The 10,359-nt window shown below is 38.1% G+C and overlaps 1 protein-coding gene across 1 annotated transcript in view; it reads right to left on the bottom strand.

Annotated features, from left to right (window-relative positions):
- arhgap27 (Rho GTPase activating protein 27) overlaps window positions 1-10,359 on the bottom strand; it is a gene marked incomplete in the record, with an annotated part of 27,912 nt that overhangs the window by 15,691 nt on the left and 1,862 nt on the right.

Below are 10,359 nucleotides of genomic sequence, written 5' to 3' on the forward strand. Positions count from 1 at the left end.
CCATTACTAGCTTAAAAAAATCTCCGGTCGGGCCGCAATGCATTATGGGATACGCTGGGCCGGGAAGGATCCATCAGACCTGTCCTTCGATTCGGGCCAAAGAAAGGACGTATTTTTCGGCCGCATCGGAGGAGTCTTCGGTTTTGGTCGGCCTTCGTCGCGGCGCTGTGARGTATGCGGCTGACAAATTCAGCCTTCGGAGGTCCCGGCCTGCCGTTTTGGACACAGCCCTAGTGCTTGCTACTTTAAACTTTTAGCTAGCCCTTTGTTCTTTTTACATTTGAGCTATTATTCTTGCTTGTTGGAGCTTTTAGATAGCTTTTTGCTCCTAAAAGTTAGCTTTTTTACTACTTTATGCTTTAGCTACCATTTTCTTGCATTTAGCTACTGTTTCATTATCTTTACCTTTTGCTTTTAGTTAGCCTTTTGCTACTATTAAATTTGAACTAGCACTTTCTCGTTTTAGATTTAGATTTCCTACCTAAACCTTAGCTAGTTTTTAACTTTTAAATCTACTTTTACTACTGTAGATTTCAGCTACCTTTTGGTCCTTTTAACTAGCATTTTGCTACCATTGCTTTTAGTTAGCTTTTACTTAATTTCAGSTTTGAGCTGCACTGTTTTTTTAAACCACCCCTTTGCTCCTTTTAGCAAGCCTTTTTATTCCTAAGCTTTAGGTAGTTATTACCTTTTCTAGCCACACCTTTGTTACTTTAGCTTTTAGAAAGCTGTAAGTCCCATAATCTTGGCTTTTGCTACTAATACCTTAGTTTTCTTAAATTTAGCTTCTGACAGTGCATTTTGCTACTTTTAACTACCCTTTTGCTCCTTTCAGTTAGACTTTTCCTACCTAAGTTTTAGCTAGCTTTGATGTTTTCTAGCTACTTTTTACTACTTTAGTTTTTAGCTATATGTAGGTCATTTAAACTGGCATTTTGCTACTAAATATATGTACAATTAGGTTCCCTTCAGACCCAGGCTGCCCTTCGAAAACAGATCTGTGATCTCAATGGGATTTGCCCTAGTTCAATAGTGGTAAATAATAATAAAATTGTTTTCAGCTAGCCTTTTCTCAATTTTAGCTTCTAGCTATGATTTTTATTTCACATTTTTAGTTATTTTTMATACCTTTAGCCAGCCTTTAGTACTTTTAAACTACTTTTTAAGTACATTTAGCTACTTTTTTGCCTCTTAAACTTGTTGCTATTCTTTTGTAACATTTAGCTTTCAGCTAAATTTCTGCTGTTTTAGTTAGCATTTGGCTACTTTTGGCTTTATTCTAGTGTTTAGCTTTTTTAGCTTTTACAAGTAAGCTTGGGTTTTTACAGAAAATGTATCTTTAGTCCTTATACATATGTATATCTGTACTGTTTCATATCAAATTGTTTTTATTGTACATATTTCCTATTTATTGTGAAACACTTTGTGAAATCAATGAAATGTGCTGTACAAATAAACTTTTCTTCCACAAGGCTTCGCCTGCTGCTCAGCAGGGACAGAACATGCAAAACAGACCAGATCATCACAACTAATTTGTTTAAAGAATGCTGGTGACCTGCTCCTGAGCTCAGAGCTGCAGAAACTGTGGTGAAATTACTACTCCAGTGTAAAAACGTCACTTAAAAAATACACCTCCGGTGTGATAAAAGCACCGTGCAATGTTCCTTTAAATCTAAGTTTTCTCACCTCTGCTTCACCGAGGSGCTTCAGCGTGACACTCCAGGGATTCGTCGCCCTGAGACAGCCTTTGCCTGCCATCATCAAGGTGGCCGAAATAAAAGATGTCTGCTGTAGACTAAACGTCTCGCAGCTAAACTCTGGAACTATATTTAACGTGAAGTGAAGTGTGAGTCTGAGCTGAACACTATAATAAACACGCAGCAGTAGAAGGCGTAAAATGTTAAAGAGGCTCAACAGAGACAGGTTAAAACAAGTGAGATATTTAAGCTGTTATTGTCACTGGACGGATTTTAATGGAAGTTTCAGGAAGTAATCTATGAACATAAATCTACAACGGATTCAAGATGGCCTCTTTGAATAACCCCACTTTGCTTCATTATTGACCTGAATGTAATTATGAGGCGGTCGATCATACAACTGACCCAAAAACCAATTTACAACCAAACCACAGCAACAAATGGGACAAAAAGAGGAAATGAAAGCGTTGGGGTAATATTGATTCGTGAAATTCATGCTGGAGTGACCAAATCCTTTCCAACAAACCAATGAAACACAAAACAAGTAAAAAAAAAACAACACTTTTAGCTACTACAACATTTAGCTAAATATCTGTAAAGTTTACTGAGTGGTAGCCATTTTTGTGTTGGTTGAAGTAAATTTGGTGTTTTTGTTTTAATCAACGATATTGTGAAATTGGTGTTGGGCATCACTCTCAGCTACTACCATCCCAAAATTTATCACAATATCAATAAAACTGACCAAGTTGCAGCCATTTTTGTGCTATTTAAAAGGGTCAATTGGCTGTAGCAGCCATTTTGAATTGATTATTAGTTGTAGAGGTTCATGCGATTATTAGTTTCTTCATTAAACTTTAAACTACTACTACTAAATTAAACTTCAATAAAACTCATCCAGCGGTTCTTGAGGTATTTTGCTAACAGACATGCACAACAAAGAAAAAAACGTCACTGACTGCAGTCATCTTTCTCTGGCAAACTTACAAAAAAGTATTAGAAATTTTGTATTTGTAGCTAAAAGTGTGCTATTTTTTTATTTTTAAGCATTAAAAACCGCAAATATTTGCATTATTGATTGTGATTCAAGAAGTTTACTAATTTTGACCTGATAAACATTTTGTTTGCAGTTAACAGATCAGTTCTGTCCTTCAWAGCAGGCTTGTGTTTGAAGCCACCGCTATGGCATGCGTGACGTTAAAAATTTAAGTTTTCTGATGTGGTAACAAAAAAAACAAACAACAGAAACAGCTCCTGAAAGCATCGCTCGACTCAAACAAACATTCAAACCTTATCTCAACAGAGCAGGTTTATCAGTCTCAGGCTAGACAGAGGAGGGTTTCATTTCAGATGATATTTTAATGCATTTACAACTAAATTTCACACAGTTTGCCGTTTACACTGCCTCACCAGGTACAGGAAGAGAAAAGAGGAGGTTCACGGTTTGGTAAAACAGGAAGCAGAGCCGTTATCACCGTTACTCATAAAAAGAGATCAATTTAAATCCTATAATGTCCAGGTAAATGTCAATAATTACATCACCCACCTGAGCTCCCACCGGCAAAGTCAAGCCCCGCTTGACCTGGTGACCCGGCCAAACCCTGGAGTACATGTCCACCATGTTTAGGTTTTTCTACCTGAACGATCCATGTGCTCCGAATGTGGAAAATAAAAAGCCAAAACTAAAAGTCCGCATTCATTCAACCTGTGGTGGGGATACGGGCTCGTTAAGGTGCCCCCCCACCTCATTTAAGTGTGTGTCCTCCTCTCGCAGCAGCTGTGACTGTTGCAAACAGAAAGAAGAACTGTGAGCTGACAAGCAGCAGGAAGGGACTGAGAGGACTTGGGTGAGAGATGCGAGTGTGTGCGTGAGTGGGCGCGTGTGTGCAGGATAGGAGGGTAGAGGGTAACTGTCTGCATGAGACAAAAAAAACAGAAAATTAGACGGAAAAAAGGAAGAAAATAAAAAGAAACAAGACAAGAAAAAAAATGCAGGCGGTCACTTCAACCATCTTCCTGTCAGTGCAAACATGATACAGAAGGAAATGACTGTGATGGAAACAAAGATCTTGAAGAAGCACTTTTAAAACAAAGAAATGAGCAGAAGCTTTTGTTGCGTGGCAGAATTTAACCCTCCTCTGATGGGTGAGTCAGGTAATGAGGAAAAAGGAAGCAATATTTTTCTGATATAAAAATATAAACAGGAGTAGAGATGATAGAAAAAAATACCAGCTGCATCAAACAGGAAGTTAAGTTTTTGCTCGGTTCAATTGTTTAATCAACACTTCCTGTTTCAGCATAACCTAGCTTTCAGTTCGTGGACGTCATCACTGAAATTTTAGGGTCACAAGTTTAATCGCAAATGAGGTTCACTTTTAATAATACGGACATAAAAGCTACTTTTGATTTATTTAAACAAAATCCTTTGTTATCGCCTGCTGACAAACGGAGAAGGCGGTTGATAGAATTTTTGCTGGTATGTGTTTGTGCGTCTGTGCAGAGTATCTCATGATCCACTGGATGGATTTCATTGAAACTCTCAGAAAGTAACCGCTGGATGTACATAGACAGCACAGTTGATTAAACAGATTCAAGATGGCTGCCGCAAGAAACGCAACGACCGCCTGTGTCTCCACACCGTCTCCTCCGTGCAACCTCCTTGCACGAGTTCTTTGACCTTTGTAGGGTTGGTCAGAATCATATCTTGTAAAATTAATCGTCAGAATAACTGTCAGAAATGAATATTTGCCGGAACACGTGAAGATGGCCGCATTTTCTAACAGCATCAGTCAGCGAAATGAATGAGTCAGCTGGTGTGTACTCCCGCTTTTCCACATAAACACACCCACAACAATCTGACCAATCACACCATATTTAGTGCACACCCTGAGAGACAATAGTGCCGCCTGGACCTTGTACTCATAACGGGTTCTCAATGGTAGCGCGAGAATAAAAATATATAATTTTGGGTGTGTAACAGTACATCTATCCATTGATATTTCAATTAAATGATTAAGGATTAACTGTGATGGACTTGCGACCTGTGCTGGGTGAATCCCGCCTCTCGCACTGTGACTGCTGGATATGGGCACCAGTGACCTTGAAAGGAAGAAGTGGGTATAGATAATGGATGAATGGATGGATGGATGAAGGAGTCAATTAAATCAAGACAAAATGAAAACATCGATCTATCATATGATCACTGAATCGAAACCATATCACGACAGACTGTGATATTGAGAAACATTGCATCATCATCCAGACACATCAATAATATATTGTGATAAACCTGGTGATTTACACCCTTAATTTTCATCACACAACTCCTTACAACCCTCATGAGTTCTTCTAACTGGTGCAAAATCACTTATTACATTAAACATTCTCATTATATTAAGACATATAAATGCTTATAATAAAGAATGATAGTATTATTTAGTCTTCTTTTAGGTCAGATTTTTGGTACAGGAATGTTTCCAAGTACATATTAATGATATTTTGCATTCATGCATTCAGGTGAAATTCCCTCAGCACAGACCAATGAACTCCCTGCCCTCAGCAATGCATGAAGCAGCAATCCGCTTGATTACTTAAACACATTAGAACCCGTCCAGTCCAACAATGGAGAACCAAATTGGGGCCCAAATCACGCCACAGGGCGCACACAGTCGGTCCATTGAATCAAACTGGCTCGTCTCCCTCTTACATCACAACCATCGGGGCGAGGAATCCAGGATCCAGAAAGTTCCTATCAGTTTATCCCGGTCTTATCTCTGCTTTCTAGGTCAGGTAAAAAAAAAAAAAAAAAACTCACTCCTATTTCTTGTTCATGACAGGTTTCCTCTTCCTCCCACTTTGTAGGTGAAGTGTTTTTTTTATGTAGGAGGGTAAAAGATTTTGTTGCTCGCTCTTTGAGGCTTGGAAGTTTAGTTCCAGGTGCCTATTAAAGTCTGTATGCAAACCACATTTAAACTAAGTTTGTATACAGATTCAGGACATCTGCTGTGAGGTTTTTGCTTCCTGGAACCTGCTAATAATTACAGCAAGGGAGAAAAAATTCTGACTGTCTTTGTGTTTACAGTTGGATTGCTATAATTACAACTTAAGAGCTATTCCTGAGCACATTATTTATGCAACACGACTCAAACACCAAGCCTTTGTGTTAGAGCTGACTTAATGAGATATGTAGGAAAAATAAGATAATTACTCATCATTTTAGTTTGGTTGTTGTCTTGGGTGCTTTTGAAGATCATAAAAATTAAAAAGGTTTTACTCTTATGTGTCAAGTTTTTTTTTGGATATTTTTCCCTAAAGCTGAYCCCAGCCACCCTACGAAAAAAAGATAATTTCAGCTGCTTAATGCCACGTGATGACGACGGATTTTTGTATACAACACAAACAACAGCATGTGTTGAACAATGGCGGATCACGTTCTTTCATTTACAATCACAAGTTAGAACGTAGACGACCCAGAAAATCAAAACCATTGCCTCTATGGACTCAACATTTTCTTCCCCACGACCGACCGGAGCAACGTCCTCATGACTAAGAACGAGACCTCGATCTGTCGATCCACCTCCCGCTCCATCGCTCGGGAACAAGAAGCCCAAATACTCGAGCTCTTCCAGCTTCAGAACTTTAGCTTGAAACTAAGGCAAATGGAGGATTTGGAAGGTGAATTTTATTTAAATTGCTGGACGACAATGATGATAAGAAGCCTCGTCCGTTTGTTGTGACTACATCATGAACATGACTTTGTCCCGGCGTTCGCTGCATGTTTTTTCTTTGGAACGCAGACGCCAAAGAGTTGCGACCAGAATAACTCCACCTGTGTGGCCCTCGGGCTAATCTGAGCCACCTGTGATGACTAAACATGAACTTTACTGGACTAATAAATACCTTTATGGCCAAATGAAGACTGGATGAATAACCATGTACCATCAGAACACTGTTAAATTTTGTTCTGATGCATTTTGGGGAAATGTTTACGTGGATCTACTATGATTGTTGTTTCAACATCAGCTAAAAAAATGGTAAAGTGTTTGTCATCTGCTAAATACAGAATGTATGCAAAAGTCTTCCTGTGCCAGGAAACTACGTGTTTCTAAATACTTGACTGTCGTGGGTTCATCAGAGAGACGTCTAACTAGACACTCACACTACCTGTCGGTGCAGTTTCTCTGGCATTTGACTTTGGCTGTTTTAAAGAGCAGCACATATTTTAGTTTTTCCTATTGTAGACGATGTTCTTTCCAAGAAACGGGTTCCCACAATTTGTTTCTGAAAGATCAAGCGAGTTCAGGAAGTAAAAAGAAAAAAAAAAAAACTTCCAGCTGCCAAAAATCAATGGAACATTGGACCCTAAACTTACAAGTTAGTGAAACATTAGGAGATAAGAAGCTGTTGACATGTTGTCCATAGTCATCATCACGGATATATGAGGTTTTTCTAGTAAGTTTGGACCCCACAAAGCCATAAAGAGTCTTATAAAATCTGTAATATAATGTAAAAGCTCAAAACAATACAAGGAGAACAAGCTTCCTTTTGCACTTGCCAAGCTTTCAAAACACACTCCCTCCATATAAAGTACATTTTGGGCTAATTGCGAAGCCCTGTACGTTACATCTGCACACACTCAGGCCAAGTGCAGATCTCCAAAAAGGAGCTTTGCTTGTTGGGAGTCAGGCCAGACTCTCACATCACCATGGAGAAGGCACTCTATTGTAGGGGTGTGTGTGTGTGTGTGTGAGAGAGAATTAATGCACTCTGAGGGGTCCTGGCACATTTAAAGAAATGCTGAGCTTCATTCAAGTCTCCACAGAGGAGAGGATATACATGTGTATTTATGCGTATTTAGGAATATTTCATCAGCTCAGATTTGGGTTTAAGTACTGCAAGCCTCCCTTTTGAGTCAACAAACCGTGCTGGTGTAATTACAGCGTTCATGTGTGCACAAACACTGCTGGGAGAGGCTGCACACACTATTTTAAACAGCTCAGACATTTTGAATGGAAAACCTGATTCACGAGCTACACATGCAACAGGTGCAAAAAAACAAAAAGAGCAGCTGAGGTGAAACTTACCCGAAAACAAGAGCTCAGCAAATTACATCCAAAAAGGAGAAAAGGTTCAGACTGGGGTTAAAGTATCCGGGATTCCTGGTTCCTCCCGGCGGCTGAGTTGGATCAACAGTGCGGTTCTGGAGGACGGCAGGCAGGTTTGTTTGGGAGTGGCTCTCACACCTTTTCAGATTTTAACCCCTTCCTCTCTGCAGCCGGCAGCTCACACAACCTGTTTGTAACCTGTTCCGGACCTACAACCGCGCTTTTATTTGGCAAAATCCCTTCCTCCAAACTTTTTGCATCAAGCAACAACAACAATCAGAAGGTAATCTGGTGGTTCCTACCTACAGAAACTTTTGCTGAAATCTTGATTCAGCTGCTTTAAAGAAACGACACCTCTTTTTTTTAACCCCCTTCGAACTCAAATGGAATTCCATTCATATGTAAATGAGTTGGCATTGAAACCAGCCCGACATCCTGCACTGCAGAAACGGGGTTCTGCTAGTAGAATACACCAACATAATCAAAGACTGGCTCTTCTAAAAAACATTTAGTTAAAAAGTTTAATAAACTAGCATTTCTGAGTTGCTTTTGTCAAAATTAGTTGATGTAAAGACTAATAAATGGGCTTAAAAATAACGAATTAGCATTACAATTTGATGTTGATAGCTAGCTGTTAGCAACGGTTAGCATTGCTGTTTGATGCTAGCAACATTAGCATAGCTGGTTAAGGCTACCTGTTCGTAGCACCATTTTCATGCACACGTGTTTCTACATCTACTGAAAGCTTAACAATTAATATTACTATTTGGTTGAGCTTAAAGTAACAAAAACCCTACCTATTTAACGCTAGCATTTGCTAGCGACAATTACCATTGACGTTTGGTGCGATTAGTTTGGCTGTCTGGCCTTTTTAACAGTCACTAATGCGCATGCGTAAACTCTGGTACCAGCCTCCAAATATTTTATTCGACATCCAATTAATTTGTGTGACATTTTACTTTACATTGCTTGAGATTGCGCAAAAAAAAAAAAAAAATACACACAGTACAGTACAACTAAAGTAAGTACTTTTATTATTTACAAAATATTTTATTTTAGCAGACCAGTGCTACTATTGCTATATTTGCTTTTAAAGGGTAATTATAAATTAGATTTTACTTGCAACACTTTTTCTTTTTACTTGCAACAATATATTTATCTAATGTTTTCATTAAGTAAAATACCTGAACTTTCACAAACAGGAAACAGGAATGCCTCTGTTGTAAACAACAAACTGATGAGTTGTAAAATATTGAAACTGAAATTGAGATGCCATCAAGTTCTCTTTCCACTTCTCCCAAGAGTATGAAGTGAAAATCTTGCCCCTTAAATATAAAACATCTTTGTGTTATTGTTACTCCTACTAATCAAATACAAAAGTTAAAAAAATTTATCCTAAAGAAATATGGACATTGTTTCAGTTCATTTGCCTTTAGCTAATGTTTTGATACTTTTGTCTTAGCTATTAATATGCTACTTTTATTTTTAGCTAGGTTTTTGTTACCTTTGATTTTTGCTACAATTTTGTTACAGCAGTGTAGCTTATATTATGCTACTTTAGCTAGCATTATGGTACCTAGCATATTGCAGATTTTGGCTAGTATTTTTGGTAACGTTAGTTAACGCTTTGCTACTTTTACACTTGTAGCTATTGTTTTGTTACTTTGATCTTTTACCTATTAATTTGCTACTTTTATTTTTGCTAGCTTTTTGTAACCTCTAACATTAGCTACCATTTTCTTAGCATCTATATGTTACTTTCAGCTTTCATTTTGGTAATTTTACCTAACATGTTTGCTACTTTTCGCTTGTAACATGCTAATGTTAGGTAGCATTTAGCCTTTAGCTAGTGTTTGTTGCTTTTATGTAGTACTTCCTATCTTTCAGCTTTACCATTTCTACCATTTTTAGTTTCTATTATCCTACATTTATCTAACATTTCAGTATTGTACCCAACATACTACAGGTTTTAGCTGTAATATGTTGCTTTAAACTAGCCTTTTATACTGTAGGGTAGGTTTTTTTGCTACATTTTGCTTCTCTTATCTTCTTCACTTTTAGCGTCTAATTTGCTTCTTTTAGCTTTTAGCTAACTTCAGCTACCATTTTGTTACTTTTAGCATATTAGCTGTAATTCTGAGTGTTTTATGTGCTGCAGAACAGGAACCTGCTGTAAAACAGCAATTATGCTGAGTCAGGCTTGATTTTTAATGATCTTTTCCTGTTGAATCAATAAATCAAATCAAATCAACTGAGTGGTGATTTTTTTAGAATGTGGTAGAACAACTCGCTGATTATAAACACTCAAAGTTCCAGTTTTCTCAGCTTAAAGCTTCAGACCCTCACAGCATATGTGGACCAGACTGTGAAGTCCTGCTGATCCCTGCTCTGCAGGGAACAAGATCTGGTCCACTGGTCCACGACTCAAAAGCCACACGTGATGTTTTCAATCTGACCCTGCTTCTGTTACATCATTTTTATTGTTTACATTAAACAGATATGTTGTTGTTTTATTTTCTGTAAAGAAACAACAACTCTGGAAAATAAAATAAAATAAAATA

The sequence above is a fragment of the Austrofundulus limnaeus genome, unplaced genomic scaffold (genome assembly GCF_001266775.1).
Source record: "Austrofundulus limnaeus strain Quisiro unplaced genomic scaffold, Austrofundulus_limnaeus-1.0 Scaffold7, whole genome shotgun sequence".
NCBI classification, from domain to species: domain Eukaryota; kingdom Metazoa; phylum Chordata; class Actinopteri; order Cyprinodontiformes; family Rivulidae; genus Austrofundulus; species Austrofundulus limnaeus.